Raw genomic sequence first — 18,869 nt, forward strand, 5'->3', positions numbered from 1 at the left:
AGTCTTGTGAAAAGAGATCCCATATGAGTCCAGTTCCATCACGCAGAAACACCAGCTCCAAAGAAGAGCCATCTGACATGGCAGTGAACCCCATCTGCCATGACCATAGAACCCGTGGGTCTCTTTATCCCTGAAAAGAACCAATACCTGGGGTTGTAGCTACTTTATCTGTCTCTTAGACTCTGCTCAGTTGTGCATAAGGGCAATCCTTCTAACAACCTCCAGACTCTTTTTTAGAGACCCGTAGCCATATAAACTCATTTCTCCTTTCCATTTCCCCCTTACATTAGGTCAAACAGCATTTTAAAGTCATGTTATTGGCAGGTTCAGTTTTAATTGTCCCACTCAGGCTTTCTATTATTCAATCAAGTTTGGAGACTTTAATGTTTCGAGACCATTGTTCACTTCTTTTATTGGCATATAATTATACATAACAAAAAGATGAGTAGTAATATTAAAGATCTTAACAATTTTAGAAATTTGATGAGTTCCTATGTGTCATTGCCTAATAACAATGCAATACAAGTTAAAAGTAGAGGTGAAATAATTTTAAAAGAATACTATATTTATAAACTAAGGGATACATGCTCAATCTCACCTCTAAAGTATATGATTTTGTAGAAGAAATAACCTATAGTCAAATGATTACTTCCAGGATTCAACAAAAAATGTAGTACAAGAATGGAACACACAGAGTGGTATGTTTCTTTGTAAGCAGAGACTGTCTGTGATTGGGAAACTCAGGATGACTTCATAGGAAAGTAACAAGTGAGCTAAGCCTTGTTCATTTGTGTGTGTGTGGTGTGTATCTGTGTGTAAATCATGGGCAGTGCTAGAATTTCCTGTTTTTCTGAATTTACATTCTGTTTCCAGAGAAGAGGCTCTTCTGTGATACTATCCATCAATTCCAATCTGTTTTTTATCCAAAATTATATTCCATTGTCACTTGTAGTTATTTTTACATTTCAGTTTCAGTATCTTGACTAAGTTTAATTTGCCCATTAATTCAATTGTGTATTTATTCCTTTTGTTTACTTTTTGAAAAGCCTCATTCACTGAGTTTATAATCAGTGATATATACCTTCAAAAGCTCTTCTAGTAGGTCTTTTTACATTTCTGGTATCTTTATTTAGAATGATTGGGGTGATTGGAGCAGTTTTGTGAATCTCTATAGAAGACAAACCCTGAGGTGTGTTTTGAGTAAGATTATGATTTACAAGTCAGGTGATGCCAGGTCCCAACTAGTGATCTTATCTGCATCTGAAAACATCAACTGGTCTTTTAACAATTAGAACAGAATGATAAAAATATCTGCCCTATACGCCTCCTTTTCCCAAATTGATTCTTGGCTAACACTGTCCTAGTGAAAGCAGATATTAATTGCTTCCTTGGGATTCTTTGCCCAAGTGACCTCGGCTAGTAAATACACCACATATCTCTTGTTCTGACTTCCTCACTTTCTCATGACTTTAAAGAAAAAGAAGATTCCCCTCCTTTTAAGAGCTTACACATTTCTTCATTCTTGGTGCCTGCTTTTCAACTTAGATAAAAGATGGTAGCCATTCTGCCAAGAATGCCTACATTTTTCTTTCTACCTGCAAGTGTCCTTAAAATCTGCAGGCAAAATGTTTATGGGGACAAAGTCAATTAGTTGTCTGTGGCTCTTTACAAGAAATCAATAAGTAAATTATCTCCTGTTAATCAGATTAAAGAGAGGTGTATATTATTTTTTAAGTATTTTATCAGACAAATATATGTTTCACTTATTTGAATTGATTAAATAAACTATTTGTATAGAGATCCCATACTATTAATAGGCTACTAAAATTCATGGAGAAAGTGCTAATTAGAAAATGTATTATCTGAATATGATGCTAATATAGTAAACAATTCTGTCCTCTTTCAACATATGAATGTATATTATTCTGTAGAAGAAAATAACTTTATGGACCATTTATAATTAGATTAATTTTTTAGGAAATATAAAGCGATTGCTTAAGTTCCCATTAAGAGAGTAAAAATGGACAGTCCTCCTTGTGAATCTATAGACACAAGTAATTTTTAGGATTGATCTGTCCTACTTTGATTTTCCTCCTTATTCTACATTATAGTCTTGTTTAAGGGTTTCCCTTGCCAAGAGGAAACTTGGCAGATGGAAACTTCTGACAAACTTATAACCATGATACAACATCCCTGAGTAACTTAACTTAGTTCAGAAGGAAAATCTCTGGAGGTGAATGTCTTTCAGGATATCTATTTCATTCATGAAGAACTGTTCATTTTGGCAGGACACAATATTGAGTCAGAAGACAACAATCTTTTGATAAAAAAGACAAAGACAATATTTGACTTTTATTTTTAGAGTGAATTAAGTGAAGGGAAAATGTGAGACTGGAGGATAAGCATGAAGTGTGTGTGTGTTTGCACGTGTTTTTGAATTTTCTGATTAGAGGTGATGACTGACACCCTTATGTAAATGAGATTGGCAGGAAAGAGCTTGTAGAGAAAGGAAAGCAGAGAGATGGAGAAATACCTGCTTTCTACCTAAATCTTGGCTATAGGCCTTTAAAACATTATTTATTGCTCTTTCCTGCAAGATTCTTATATTATGCATGGTAAGGCTAACTGTAATATAGGAAAACAGTAGATATAAAAGTCAGTGTGTCATAAATACAGAATGACTGCTAAACACAAAAAAAACCTTAGAAGCTCACAGAGGAATACATACATTAAAACAGTAATGATTTAAATATTTCATAAACTGAGAAGCTGCTGCATGTTTTTATCTTGGAAGAAATATGATAGTCATATTTCTGTGAATTTTTAGGATCTGATACAAAGTGATGGCAGTAGGATAGGATTATTTGAGATACAGGAGGTAGAAGTTGGGGTCAAATATGAAGCTACATTTTCAGTTCAGCAGCCTGGAAAATGTTATGCACTATTTTCAAGGATGTCATCAAAAAACTTTGGTGGTGGGAACTTGGACTGATGGCTAGATATGTTGAGTGAAAGGTGATATTAGAATATGTAGGGAAACGGACTTGGCCCCATGGTTAGGGCGCCTGTCTACCACATGGGAGGTCCACGGTTCAAACCCCGGCCCTCCTTGACCCATGTGGAGCCGGCCCATGTGCAGTGCTGATGCGTGCAAGGAGTGCCATGCCACTCAGGGGTGTCCCCCACGTAGGGGAGCCCCATGCGCAAGGAGTGCACCCCATAAGGAGAGCCACGCAGTGTGAAAGAAAGTGCAGCCTGTCCAGGAATGGCGCCTCCCACACTTCCCGTGCCACTGACGACAACAGAAGGGGACAAAGAAACAAGATGCAGCAAATAGACACAGAGAACAGACAACCGGGAGGGGGGATTAAATAAATAAATACTTTAAAAAAGAAAAAGAATATGTATACATAAAAACAGACATACTAGTATAATTCATAATAAAATTTCATAGTAAAAACTGCTGAAAAGAACTGAAGATAAACTCATGATCGGGAGCAATGAATTGAAGTCATGTGATTGAGTAAAAATTTTGATAAGAATTGATATAAAAGAGAAGAAAGCAGGTTTTTTTATTTTTAAAGAAGCTTTAGATTACACAAATGTTAATAGAAAATATAGGGGATTCACATATATCCCACCCCCTCCCACTCCCACACTTTCCCCCATTAACAACATCTTTCATTGGTGTGGTACATGCATTACAATTGAAGAACACATATTGAAGCATTGTTACTAACTGTGGACTACTGTTTACATTGGAGTTTACACTCTGCCATGTACAATTTTATAGGTTATGACAAAATGTATAATGGCCTGTAACCTTCATTTTAATGTCATACAGGACAATTACAATATCTCAAAACTGAACCATGAAAGCAGATATTGTAATCTGTGAAATGACAATAAGAAGGAGAAGAAAGAATAAAATTCAATATAGAAAAGAGAAATCTGTCTTAATGGAGGAAGAATTAAAACTGGTAAGAATTCCATTATGGTCAGAATTTAAAGAATAGAAGCACAGTGATTAATATATTTCATTATTAATAACAATGAGGCAGAATAGAAATGAGGCAAACCCATTGGATTTCCTGTTACAAGATGATTGCAAACTTTGTGAATTCTGTTTCAGTAAACCCAAAGGACAGAAAACATATATAGGAGAATGAAATGTAGAAATGTGGTAAGAAGGGCAGCTTTAGCTGCTATCTTGTGCAAATATGAAATCAGAAAATTGACCATTTTGATTACATGTAGATATGGAAATCATATAAATTTGCATCCTCATTGAAAAGAGGATAGAAGGTGAAAAGAACTGAAAGGACAAAATGAAGTCTAAAAGCACTGTTATGTTCTAAAATTGAGGGGATACAAGCATGGTAAGAGGTAGAACTAAAGAAATAGAAAAGTAAATGCTCAGGGAGGGAGCCTGGCTTGATGCCTTGATCTGGACAGAGCTGCCATCACACACTGCCATGTGCCTGACCACCCACAGCTGGAGCTGGTGTGAGACAGCTTCTCTGATGATGCCTTGATTTGGAAACTTTCATGACCTCAGAACTGTAAACTTTTAACCTAATAAATTCACATTATAAACACCAAACATGCTTGGTATAATGTTCCCAGCCATTTTTAGCAGACTAAAATAAATATAAAACCTGAAGAATGAAGGAATGAAATCTGGGGTAGGTATGAGGAACTCTGGCCAACAGAAATGAGTTGTACTTCTAAGGCACCAAGGAGACTGGAGGCCTGCTGAAGTGCGGGTGTGCTGGCTCAGTGGCACCGCTAGTATCATTTAAGCAGCAGGTAGGATTCTGGCAGGTAAGAAAGGTCATCCCTGGTGTTAGGGTGAAGGCTACTATAGAGATGTGACAATAAAGAAGGGATGGCAAGGCACAGAGAGTGTAAACAAAGAGAATAGCTTGTGACCACCCCTTGGCTTGGAAGGACAAGGGAAGGAAAAGTGTTTAGAAGTCAAAAGAGATTGGGAACTGTGGGGAGTGTTGCCTGGCACATCTTGAAGGGATGCAGCTACTCTCAGGAATGTGATATGTTTAAGCAAAGAGAAAGCAGGGGAAAATACTCTTCTCTTCCTCCCAAGTTTTCTCACCATTCCGATCTTCTGGTGATTTCAAACATGAATCCTAACTACAATTCAGCAAGCAACCAAATTGAATAAGGGAGACACAGTCCATAGGGATCAGCTTCCCCTGCACAGACCAGAACAAGGCAGAGTAAAAAAAATGGTTTGGAACTCAATGAATAAAATAGGCCCCAGTCTTCTCTCCTTCTCCCATGACATCTTGAGCATAAGTCTTCATTCACATACATTTGCCCTAAGATTACCTAATGACATTTTTACTACCAGGCATCATGCTTTTGTTCCAGGCAAGAAGAAGCAGTCAACTACAGGGAGAAATATATATTCTCTCCATTTTTAAGAATTTTAACGATAAAGGTTAAATCCCACAGATTTCCTATACTTTTTTTGTCCAAAACTGGGCTACCTCTAGCTCCAAGTTAGGTAGATAATTGAGCATTTAAGTCTGGTCACATTACTTTCTCAAACAAATTGGGTTTCAATAAGTTAAGGAGTAAAGCGGTGATGGATTTTGTGTAGAAATCATCAGGATCAGCAAACGATGAGTGGGATGAGCTTGGTAGAGAGTGGGGGAAGGGAGTGTCAGACAGAAAGAAACTGATCAAGGACTGGATATTTAGAAAGAGCTTTTTGGGGGTGTGGGAGTAGCTCAGTGGTTGATTGCCTGCTTTGCATGTGTGAAGTACCAGGTTTGATGCCCTTATCTCCTAAAAAAAAAGATATGCCATAAATTGGAATCAATTCAATATTTTCAGAAAGTAAAGTGAGCAGCAGGAATTTTCAGCAAGGAGAGGCTGTAAAGGAATGAGGGAGTCAAACATTCAGTGCTGTTCAAGTCATTTTAAAGAATGTAGGTAGAAAAAAATTGGGATAGTGAACATGAAAACCACACAAGAAAGTATTTTCAGTGAAAGAAGAAAAAATTGAGATAGTGAACATAAAAATCAAACAAGAAAGAATTTTTGGTTACAACCCAAATGTAAAATTATTACATAAATATAAAACACAGTTAAAAGCCTAAAAACAAAAAATAAAGAAAATATTTACTACAGACATGCTATTTAAATTTTTATATTATCAATTCAGAAAGCTAACATACAAACCACAGAGAAGAGCTGAACAACCCAGCAGGAAAAAGTGTTCAAGTTAAGAAAAGGAACTATCTGAGATATTTAGGTACCACTATGCATAGAAAATATATTAAAACTGGTGAACAATCAAACATGTTAAATACTAATTGAATATCTTTGTCATCTGAAATATATGCAAAAATGAAATTATAATTCTTCTGTTGGCAATGGTGTGGTAGAATAAACTCTTTTTACACTCTCTTGGTAAATTCCTGAAGAAAACAAGCAGAGATATTTTTGAAAAGTATCATGCCATCATGCAACATTGTTCATATGAGAGTTTGTTGAAGTGCTATATGTAATTGTAAAAAAAGAAAAATTGTCATGTCCTACATTAGAATATTTGTTTGACAAATCATTATATAGCATATTTTATAATAGAATACTTTCCAAGTATTAATAATACACATACATAAACAAAAATGGATAGTTAGATAGTTGCAGATAGATGATAGGTGGTAGGTAGGTAGGTAGATACATTTTGCAATGGGCAAAGGTACACAGTATATTGTTTAATGGAGAAAATAGATTATAAAATAGTATGCATAGTTAGATACTATTATTTATTTATTTTTAAAGACTTATTTATTTTTATTTATTTATTTCCCCTCTCCCCCCCCCCCCAGTTGTCTTCTCTCTGTGTCCATTCGCTGTGTGCTCTTCTGTGACCACTTCTATCCTTATCAGCGGCACTGGGAATCTGTGTCTCTTTTTGTTGTGTCATCTTGCTGTGTCAGCTCTCTGTGTGTGGTGCCATTCTTGGGCGGGCTGCACTTTCTTTAGCGCTGGGCAGCTCTCCTTACCGGGTGCACTCCATGCGCGTGGGGCTCCCTATGCCAGGGACACCCCTGTGTGACAGGGCACTCCTTGTGCACATCAGCACTGCGCATGGGCCAGCTCCACGCGGGTCAAGGAGGCCTGGGGTTTGAACCATGCACCTCCCATGTGGTAGGCGGTTGCCCTATCCATTGGGCCAAGTCTGCTTCCTGTTAGATACTATTTATACACTATTTTATACATGTACATGTAATTACATTTAATGATGTCATCCCATGGAACCTGACATTTTATTGCAAAAGTTTTAAAATATTTTTTAATGTAAAATGTGTTCTTGGGCAAGCACATACGTGCAAGTTTAGTGACAATATTGATAATTTAGATTTTTAAAAATTGCTTACCTGCCTCTCCCTAAAATAAACATCAAATTAAAAAAATAAATTTTAAACCAGAGAAAAAAATTTTTAAAAAATAAGCAGAAACGCTTTTTTCTTAAGTCCTGTAAGGCCCATGACAATCATAGTTCATATCTGTAATTCACAATCTTTTCTTTTTTTTTCCTTCAGCTCCCACAATTTCCATTTTATCCTGATCTCTAAGTGAGGAGTACTTAAAGTTCCACCCAAGCAATATATCCATAGGCTCTCATTTCTGTAGTTTAGGACTTTGATTTTATCCTATTTAAAATATCCTAAGACCTCAAACCGAGAACTTAACTTAAAAAGTGAATCTGAGCGGCTTCACGAGTGTCCCCCGCGCCTCTGCGCCCGCGGGGCTGCCGTCTGGCCGCGCGCCGCTCCCGCCGCCGAGCCGCGGGGTGGGGGGCGAGGAGCTCCCGCAGCCCCCGCTGCCCCGGCCAGGGGCGGCGCCTCCGCCTGCGGCCTCGGGAGGGCGGCGGCAGGGCCGGGGCGGGCGGCGGGAAGAGCGCCTCCGCGGGGCCTGTGCGCGTGCCCGCCTCTGGGCGTGTCTGTCCCCGTGTGTATCTGTGACGTCGCTGTGCGTCCTTCCCAGTCCCCCTCTGTGTCTGCCTCTGGGTTTGTGTCCGTCTGTGTTGATGTCCCTTGAGCCTGTGTCCCCTCTCGCTGTACCCCCGGCACCGAGCGCCCGCCTCTAGGTCTTTTCTGTGCCCCCGAGTCCCTGTCTCTGGTTTTGGCCCCTGGAGCTGCGCCACACGCTTGCGTCCTGGCGGCGTTCAGTGTCTCCCTCCCTCTGCCGGCTGTCTGTATTCTGTCCGGTCTTTCTTTCTTCTCCATGGCCTTCCTCTCCGTGGCCCGTTAGTCCCCATCTTTCCCCTGGAAGCCGGCCCCAGGGCCTCAGGCCATCGCAGGGAGCGTGGGCGCGGGGTGTGGGGAGACCCGGGCTGTCACTGCAGGCCCAGCCTTCGGGCTAGGGGGACCTTCCTGCCTGGGTCTTCCCGCCTTCCCGCACCTCCCCAAGTCCTTCCACACCCGCGGGGAACCCGTTCAGTGGAGGCCCCTGAATCCACCCGCAGGGAAGAGGGAGGCGGGCCACTGCCTCTCCCGGGGCACCCCAGTTGGAGCGCTTTGGGCTGGGCGGGGTGGGGTGCCTGGAATTGTCTGAAGGGGCTTGGCTGAAGGTGTGGGTGGGGCCTCCCACCGCTGGGCGTGAGGTACTCCCTCACTGATGGGTCTTCCCAGATGGCAGCAGGCAAGAGCCCCCTCCTCTGCGGTCTCAGGGTTGTCATTTTCTCCTGCAAAGACCCCTCCCTTCTCCATGCGGTAATGACTTCAGCGTTCTCAGCAGTCAGCCCCTGCAGTAAGAGCCGGGGATTTAGGAGGGGAGCAACTGCCTTGCTGAGTGCAGAATGCCACCCTTCGCGATTCCACCAGTACCCCTTCATATTTGGGGAAACTGAGTCCCAAAAAGTCAATGCACACAGCTCCCTCCCCAGGTCACAGGGCAGCCAGGGATTGGCAGCCCTAGGATTTCCAGGCCCTTGAACAGGCCATTTCCCTGGAGGCCTGAGTGAGGGGAGGAAATAAATTTGAATTCTTTTTGTAGGAGGCAGGATTAGCATAGGGCACTTCTGAGTGAGCAGCTCCCCACCCCGCCTTCCCTGGAATGGAGCTTTCCTGAAGGGTGGGGATGGGCAGGCTTTCCACGTGTGGAGGGAAGAGGGCATTCTTCGGCTTCTTTTCTGAAAGGTGTCAGGACACTTTGGGCAGCAATTGGAGGCTCCTCAGTAACACATTCAACACACGTTCATGGCAAATGCCAGCCTGGCATGCCTACCTGGCACCTGGCTCCCAATGTCTGGAATGGGAGGGGTCTGAGGGGCCATCTGCTCCAGGCCCCCCAGCCTGTTGCTCAGCATCTCCAGGCAGCCACCCCCTCGCCTCTGTCCCTCCTCCTGCCCTCTGACAGACCCTGCCCCCATGGCCTGTAGGCCTTCAAGAAGAACAATGCTAATGGCGTAGGTGGTTTGTGCACCTAATGGTTTGTGCCAGGTGCCTTAGTGTGTTGCTTCAGCTTAATCCTAGTAAGACCCTGTGAGGTGGGAAAATTATTTCCATTTCACTGAACAGGAAGGAGCCTGAGGTTCAGAGAAGTAAGTGACTTACCCAGGGACAGCCAGTGGGGAAGTGGCAGAATTGGGATTGATCTCCACTTGCCCTGACCCAGAGCTTGCCCCTGAGTGTCCCAGCAAGGCCTGGCTGCTTCCAGGGAGGAGAGCCATCCACAGGAGGCCGAGATCAGAACTCCATGACCATATGCTTCCTCATTGTCTCTTCCCCTGGCCTCCAGCCCTCCCCTGGCAAACAAGACGCCTCCACCCTACCCTGTACCTGCAAAGCCATCCCCTACTCACTTGTCCCCCAACACCCACAAGTCCTCCTTCAGGTCCCAGCTCAAGTGCTGCCTCCCTGGGCAGCTTCCTCTGACTCCTCCAGGCAGACTTCCCTACTCCGTGGCCTGTGCTCCTTGCTCCCCTTGTGCTCTCTCTGTTCTTATGGCGATTGTGGTGTCATCACTGTCAGTGAGGCTGTCTCCATCTCCCCATGAGGGACTGTCCAAGCTGAGTCCTCTCACCTGGAAAGGTAAACAGCAGGTGCCCAGTCAACATTGGATAAAAACATGAACTTATGGCTCTGAAAGGACTTGGAGGCCAAGGATATTGGAATCCTAAATTCTCAGAAGAACTTGAAATTTGATGTTCAGAGAGGGCCCAGCTTAGAGCCTGAGTAGATTAGAGCCAGAAGTGTGGCAGAGCAGCCAGGACAGGCCACCAGCCCTGGGCACTTGTACCTCCAGGAGTGTTTTGTGGCAGCTGTGACCCCTGAGGCTTGAACACCTGTGGGTTAATGAGGTAATTTAACCTCAGATGGTTGGTGATGCCCTGCAGTTAAGCTTAGGTGTTTCAGAACCATGCCCTCTCCTCGCAGGCAGTTCTGGAACTGTGGAGGGAGCCTCTGGTAGAGGAGCTTGGCTTTGGGCAGGCTCTTGTCAGCTAAGTCAGCATCTGTCAGTGGGATGGGACAGATGCTGGGCTCTCAGGATGAGGGAAGAAAGGGACCTCACAGGCCCTCTGAGTGGCATCTGCTGCAGCCTCTGCTGTGGAAGCCTGTTACAAGTGCTTGCTGTGTGCCAGGCATGGGCTCATCACCTGCCTTGTTAGGGCGTGAGTGGTGGGCACAGTTGAGCCTTGGGCTGCTGGGGCTGTGGGACTGTGTCCACCCCAGGTCGGATTTGGGTGTTTTGCCCACAGGAAATGACTGGGATTCCAGGTGACCTATGAACCAAACCGAGCTTCTGTGGGTTCCAGAGTCCAGTGCCCAGCTGCTCTGGGGTGGAGACTCTGGGGCAAAGGTGGGCTGAGCTGTCTTGTGGGCCCTGGGCATTTGTCCAAGTGTGTGTGTGTGGGGGGGGGCTGGCCCCCTTCACAGAGGCAGCACACATCTGGCAATGGGTATGGCTGTTTGGCTGTGACCTGGCCCGGGACCAGGTGTGCTTGTCCTCTGGGCCTGCCTCAGTGCATGTTGTCAAGAGCCACCCAGGCCTGGGCTCCCTGACTGTAAGGAGGCCCAAAGAAGTCCCATCCTGTGGGGAAAAAGGAGTGTTTAAATCCCCTTGTTCCTTTTGTCCTTGAAGTAAGCCCTATGGTAGGTGTTGTTCTGCTCTTCTTTTGGGCCTCAATGAACCAAGAAAACTGGAGGTTCCAGGTAACTTGCCCCAGTTGCACACCTGGTAAGCAGCAGATGTGTTAGAACAAGCCTCACCTCCTTCCACAGCCTGCAGGTCACACACACACAATTACAAGACAGGGGGCCTGGTGGAATTGTGAGTGCTTGGGAGGGTGGGTGCTGAGAAGGACGCCACTGGAGCTGGTGGGGTGTGCCATGGGGGCGTGAACTCTGAGCAGGGCCCTGAGGCTGGGCAGGATTGGCTGGAGGTGGAGGAGAGTTGAGGCTGGAGAGGAGGCAGAGCTGTGGCCCCTAGACCCCTGTGCTTCCCTGGACAGGCACCGGCAGCTTGGCAGGACTTGGGGCTGTTGAGGGGCCTGCCTTGGAGAGGGATTGACTGGCAGCCCCTGTACACACAACAGATCACCTAATTCCACCTTCCTGGAGGTAGGTTCTGTTGCTGCCCCATTTCACAGGGGAGGAAACGGAGCTTCAGAGAGGAGGGTGACTTGGCCAGAGACACAGCCAGGAGGTGGCAGAGCTGGGATTCCAGCTGAGGGCAGTCAGATGCAAATAGCCATCCCAGAGGACATCCTGGAATGGGTCAGAAGGAATGGAGGGGAACTGTCCTCCTGTGAGCCTGTCCTCTCTCTGAACAGTGGTGCCTGTGGCCCAGCCCTTCACTGTTGGCCCAGTGCAGCTGGAGAAGAAGCAAGGTGAGCTAGAGGTGGTCATGGGGGGCTGTGCTGGCTGCTAGAAAGAGAAAGAGGGCCCTGGCTGAGCACTGCACCCTTCAGTGCCTCTGTGTCCTCATCTGTGAAATGGAGACAAAAGGCTTCGTGGGGTCATGGGAAGTGGTAGGAGGAGACAGTGGACAGCTGCATAGGGCTGCTGCAGGGCCTGAGTGGGCATTGGGGGCTCAGCCCAGATTCCAGTCTGGGTGGGCTCTGCCCCCACAGTGCCACTGTTGGTCTTATTGTCACAAAGGGCTGGAAGAGCCTGGATCAGTGCCCAGCAGGTAGAATTATGGTTATATCCCTGTCAGGACATTGAGACTGCTATGCCATCTGGGGGATGGTTTCCCAGGGCTCCCTGGGGCTTCCTGGGGCCTTGCACACCAACCCCCTCTCAGGCATCAGTGCTGGTCCTGCCTAGTGCTGTGGGGAGGAAGTATGACCCTTTGAGCAGTGCAGTGGCTCTTTTGGTTCCTAGCCCTGTGTTTATGACCTGTGAGCTCTGGCCTCCTTCTGTTTGGGGTGCCTGGACCAGGTGAGCCCATTTGGGCTGTGGGTGTGGCTCTCTCCTTTCACAGGAACCTGAGGAATCTGGGTTTCTGACTTTGAGACCAAGGGTCATCAGTTCATTTGCACCTCCCCCTGCTCCTTGACCCTCAGGCTGCAGCAGAGGGGGTGGCAGACACTTGCCCTCCTTGTTTTTATTTGCCCTCTTCCCTGAGCTGGGTAGGGCTTGTGAATCTGAGCCAAGCAACGAGGCTGCTGAAGAGAAAAAAGAGCCACAAAATGGCCAAACATTTTTTTCAATTAAAAATTGTTGCATGCAGATTAGAGAAAACTAGAAAATAAAAGAAGGAAGTGGATGTGAGTTAAGCAGTTCAGCACTTGCCTACCAGATTGGAAGCCTGGGGTTTCATTTTGGGTGCCTCCTTAAAAAAAAAAAACAGACACAGAGAGTGGACAGTGAAGACAGTAAGTGCAAACAACAAGGGAGGGGAGAAATAGGTAAATAAAAATAAATCTTAAAGAAAATAAAAGGGATAGGAAGAAAATTTTTTTAAAAAAGTGAATCTGAACTGGTGGTGCTCTTAGAGAAAATGGTATTGCAGTTATATTTTTAAATAATTCCTATAGATCAAGCTATGACTAAATTGAGCTCACAATATGAAATTAAGAAATGGATGGGAAAATAACTCTAGTAAGAATTAGGAGAAAAAACAAATAACAGGTTTAGATCCCTAAGAACCTCTCAGAATACAGCTAGCCAAGAGAGGTCATGAAAAAAAAACCCACATTCTTTAAGGTGATTAGATGTATAAAATAAGGAATGGAAAATGTGAGGAAATATATGGTAATATCAAATTAGTCCAAATCAAAATCTAATGGAAATAGTCATAGAAGTTAAAAACTTTATGGATTAAATAGTAGACACCACTGAAGAGAGAATTCATGAAATGGAAGCTAGATCTGAATGCAGCACAAAGAGGTAAAAGGAGAGAAAAAATGAAGGAGAGTTTGAGAGAGGAGGAGAAGAAAATGATCATGACTGATCCTAATGCATAGATTTTAACTAAAATGTATGAATAAATAGCTTTTTTCCATTGATGTGAGTGTGACATGTTGGAGCTGTTTCTGGATCTCAAAAAGGATCATTTTCTTGGAGCTCATCCATTACTGTGGGTTTGGGGCACTGTGGTCAGATTGCTCCAGTGAGGTGTGTCCCAGGGTGGGTCCTGACCCTCTAACTGGAGTCCTTTTAAAATGAGGGGCTGACAGAAGAGACATGCATGGAAAAGCAGGAGAAACAGAGAGACCCCAAGAAGCTGGAATCAGTGGAGCATAGAGGCATGGAAAGAGACCCCTGAGAGGTTGAGAGAGATGAGGCCCAGAGGAGAGGGGAGAGACAAACCATATGCCTGAGCACCTACAGTGGAGCTCAGGGAAAAGTGAACTTGGAGGGAAAGGTAGAGACCTCAGCAGAGACTGCCCACCATTGTGCCATGTCACATGGCAGGAGTCCAGGATCACCAGCAGCCAACCCTGGGTAAGATAGCATCTCTGAAGATGCCTTGATTGGGACATTTTCAAAGCCTTGGAACTGTAAGCTTTTAACCTAATACATTCCCATTATATAAGCCTACATTTTTCTGGTATTTTGTTCCTAGCAGCTTTTAGAAAATTAAAACAAGGTGGTTTCAAATGTTTTCTTATTTCCAACAATGCTGTGGTGATTAATGATGCATATTTCCTTGTACATATCTATACATATTCTAATAAGATATAATTCTTGGAGTGGGATTACTGAGTTGTGATAAATGTGTTTGTCCAACTTATTTGCTATAGCCAAATGATTTTCAAAGGAGATCAATTTATACTCCCATCAGCAGTGGAAGATAATTCCCATTCCTCCCCTTTTAAATTTTCACCAATCAGATGTTTGTGAAAAAGCATCTCATTATTGCTTTAATTTGCATTTCACTGATTAGGTTATGTTTAGCACCTTTTCAAACAGCTAAAAGAAGTTCAGTTTTCCTGTTCTATGAATTGCCATTGCATACATTTCTATTGGTTGTTTTCATTTTCTTACTGATTTGAGTGTGATCTTCATATATTCTGCATACAAATGAGTTTTAAGTGTTTCAAAGAGAATATAAATCACAGGACCATAGTTTGCATTTTAATTTTGGTGTCTTTTGGGGATAGGTTTTACTTTAGTAAACTTTCTACTGTCATTATGATTTGCTCTTTTTGTTTTTTTGTCTGAGATTTATTTCTCTACTCTGATGTTATAAAGATAGTATTGGGTTCTCTAGAGAAAGAGAACCAATATGATATGTATGCATATATAAATATTAAAGGAATTGGCTCATGTGATCAGGGATTAACAAGTCCAAATTCCATAGGACAGGCCACAAGCTAGAAATTCCAGTGAAGTTGAAATTGTATTCTGCAGGAGAAATAGGCTGGCTGATGCAGACATAGACAAACTTTTTGACTGCTGAAATCCTAAGTTCTGCCTTACTAATCAGAAAACTGATTAGATGAGGAAAACTCTATCATTTCTTTGGGCAATCTTTTTTGTTGTTTGTAGATGCAAACACCCATATGTGCAATCAAATGATATAGATACAAACCCATCTATGAGATACCGTCACAGTAACAATCAGATCAGTGCTTGCTTGACCAAAAAACTGTACACCATAAACTAGCCAAGGTGACACATGCAATTAGCCACCAGAAAAAGGTCTTATCAAGAATAGAGAGGGGGTAGAAGTAGAGAGAGAGAGAGAAAAAAAAATAGATATAGATATACAGAAATACATATAAAGCTATCTTCAAATTCAAAATATATAAATTTACATGTAAATATACAAATTTAAAATACTCATTTACATATATACTTTTTTACTAGAGAAGTTGTAGTTTTACAGAAAACTCGTGTATAAAATACAGTGTTTCCATATACTACCCTATTATTAAAACCTTGCATTTGCATTGTACATTTGTTACAATTGATAAAATCATATTTTTATAATTGTACTATTAGCTATAGTCCATGGTTTACCTTATGGTTTACTGTTAATACATAAACTGTGACTAAACTTTGTTGTGACATGAAGTTAACTAATCTCTATATATTTATTTAAGTTTATTTACTTATTGGTTAATTGAGACTTTTAAAAATTTGTTTATTCTGTTTTCTGTGTATGGATTGCATTGGAGGCAAAAATGGAAACAGGTAGAATTGTTACCAGGCAATTGTTCCATAAAAAATTATGGTAGTTTAAACTATGTTGATAATGATGGGATCGGGCAAATTGGCAGTTCGGGGATATATTAAAGAGCTTGAGCTAACAGAATTTATCAGATGCTCAAATTAGGGTTTTGCAAATAGAGACTATGACACCTAAGTTCTTGGTTTTGCGTGCTCTTACTCCTTTTAGCATTTTGGTGATTTCCCCCAAGTGGGTCAGAATGGGTGAATTTAACATCGTTATTTAGGGTGCTCTGGTAATGGCTATTGCAGAGAACATTGTGGAGTCTTCAACTTCCTCCCTACCACCAGGATCTATGAAGCTGAATTATTAATGAGACTGAGATGAAGGAGATAGCAAAGCATGAGCAAAGGCTTAGTAGGGTCTCCAAAGAATAGAATATGGCATGGAATAGAAATGTGCAAGCAACTGCAATAAAAATCAGTTTTCCTTTTTTCTGAATATATATTTCCCAGCCTCTTTCTCTCTCTCTCTTTTTTAATGTTACATTAAAAAAATGAGGTCCCCATATACCCCCACCCCCTCACCCCACTCCTCCCATATCAACAACTTCCTTCATCATTGTGGGACATTCATTGCTCTTGGTGAATACATTTTGGAGCACTGCTGCACCACATGGATAATGATTTACATTATAGTTTACACTCCCCCAGTCCACCCAGTGGGCCATGGCAGGGCATACAATGTCCAGCATCTGTCCCTGCAGTACCACCCAGGACAACTCCAAGTCCTGAGAATGCCCCCACATCATATCTCTTCTTCCCTCTCCCTCCCCTCAGCAGCTACCATGGCCACTTTCTCCACATCAGTGCTACATTTTCTTCCACTACTAATCACAATAGTTCCATAGTAGAATATCAGTAAGTGCACTCTAATCCATACTCTATTCCTCCATCCTGTGGATCCTGGGATGATTATGATAGTTAGGTCCATAACTAAGTGATAGTCAATTGAACATAAGTGGAATGATGAGTGAAATTTCCAAGTGTATCTCATAGAAGATTCCCAAGATTTCACTTAATATTCAGATCTATTTCTGGGTGACATGTTTATTGCATATTCAGAACTTTGATCAAACTGAGGACTGAATTTATGCATGAATTGAAGTCTGTCCCCACTCCTGCTGACCTGGAAACAAACTACAATGTTATTTGAATAAGACATAAACTTTTACTACATTTAATTCATTATAACTTTGGGTCAATTTGTTGCTGCAGCCTAGCTCACCATAACTAAAAGAGAAATGTGAATTGGAATTGGCCTGTGCCATAATATAAACCACAAATATATGACATTTTGAAATCATATTAATAGAGCTTTAGCCATTTTAACTGATTTTCCACTTTTCATATCTCTTTTCCCCTTTTATTAATTTTATTTTACTTTGAATCATCCTGCTTATCTTTAGAAACTTATATTAAATACTTTTTCAGCTCTCATTATTTAAATTTTAGTAACTATTTTTCCTCTAAGATTGTTTCTATTTTATAGAATCTTGGTCTTGTTTTATGAATGCAGTATCATTTGTTCTCCCTCTAAGGATATTAAATTTTTATTTTAGGTAGACTGTCTTCTACTGCACATGAATTGTCTGTTTCCTGTGAGTTCCTTTTTAAATACCTGTGTATTTGATTTTGCAGTCTATCTCCCATATTATAGAATTTCCTCAAATACTTGCTGGTCCACCATGACAGTTTTATACTATTTATGAATTCCCAAAAGAGATATATGTTATGTTTGTAAACTGGTCGTTTCTCTGGGAGTGACAATCCTTTTTATTAAATTCAGAGGTTTCACATTCACTTTATGGAATCAAAATTAGCATTTTGACTTAACCATGCCATTAGGGTGTGAAGGTTTGAGTCCCTGCCCCCTTGATGGGCTATGTAAATGGATGCTCAATCAAGAACAAAGAAGTAGAAATCAGAGGAAGAAGAACACAGAGGAAGAGACACATGTCCATAGATATGGCAGAGGCCCTGGGAGGAGAGATGAACCCGATAGCTTGAAGCAGAATAGAATACAGCATCTAAGAAAGTCTGAGAGACAAGTCATATGCCAGCCCTTAGCTGAGATCAGAAGAAGTTGAGACCATGGAGCCTTAAGAAGAAGAAAGAAGACTGAGCCCTTGCAGACATCACCCACCATCTTTCTTCAGCATGTGGCAAATGACTTTGAGTGAGAAAGTACCACTTATGGTACCTTATGTTGGACTCTTTAGGGCCTTGTGACTGTAAGCTTCTACCCCAAATAAATACCCTTTATGAAAGAATAAATTTCTGGTACTTTGCATGGCACCCCTTTGGCAAATACAGAATTTGATACCAGGAGTGTGGTGGTGCTTTTGCAATTACCAAAATGCTGGAAAGGTTTTATAAATGGAGAAGGGGTATTTTTTTTTTTTTTTGAGGAATTGTGAGATGCTTGATGCAAAAAGCCTAGATTTCTTTGAAGAGACTTTTGGTAGGAATATGGATGCTAAAGAGACTTTTTATGAGGCCTTAGAAGTTAATGATGAAACTATTATTGGAAACTGGATGAAAGGTGATCCATGTTTTAAAGCCAAAGAGAACTTAACAAGATTAACTCCTGATAGTATATTGAAGACAGAATTTGAAATCTACACACTTGGACATTTAGAGAAGGATATTTCCAAATTAAATGTGGAAAATACAGCCTGGCTTATCCATGCAGCTTATAACAAAATGTTAGAGGAAAGAGATAAGATGATAGCTGACTTGGACACAAAGAAAATAGGAACTGATTCTAGAAATTTCAAGCCTATGGCAATCAAGCCCCCAGAAGATAGTTCCCTATTTGAAGAATTAACTAAACATGGAACTTTTAAGTCAGGATTGAAAATGCAGCTATCTAGGAAAGACTTGTGGAAAATTTTATTGTCTGATGGCTTGGTCCCCTGCTTCCAGCATGCTAAACCAACAAGCTTATTGAGAAAGCTGTATGAAGAAAAACACTGTCAGCCTGGACTAAAAGGGACATGGAGGGGAAAGATGAAAGGGAAAACAGTTTTAAGAGGAAAACCATGGAAGCTGAGGTCTGGAATTAAGACATCTCCTTGGGCCAAGAGAGGAAACCCACCTATGTGTACTGAAAGAGTGAGTTTTCCCCAGCAGCTGAAGAAGGTCGATGTTCCATCCTGTTTAGGGAGAGTTTTGCTGCCCCAGGCTACAGAGAGGGTGGAGAAC

Source organism: Dasypus novemcinctus, unplaced genomic scaffold, assembly GCF_030445035.2.
Source record: "Dasypus novemcinctus isolate mDasNov1 unplaced genomic scaffold, mDasNov1.1.hap2 scaffold_192, whole genome shotgun sequence".
Lineage (NCBI taxonomy): Eukaryota > Metazoa > Chordata > Mammalia > Cingulata > Dasypodidae > Dasypus > Dasypus novemcinctus.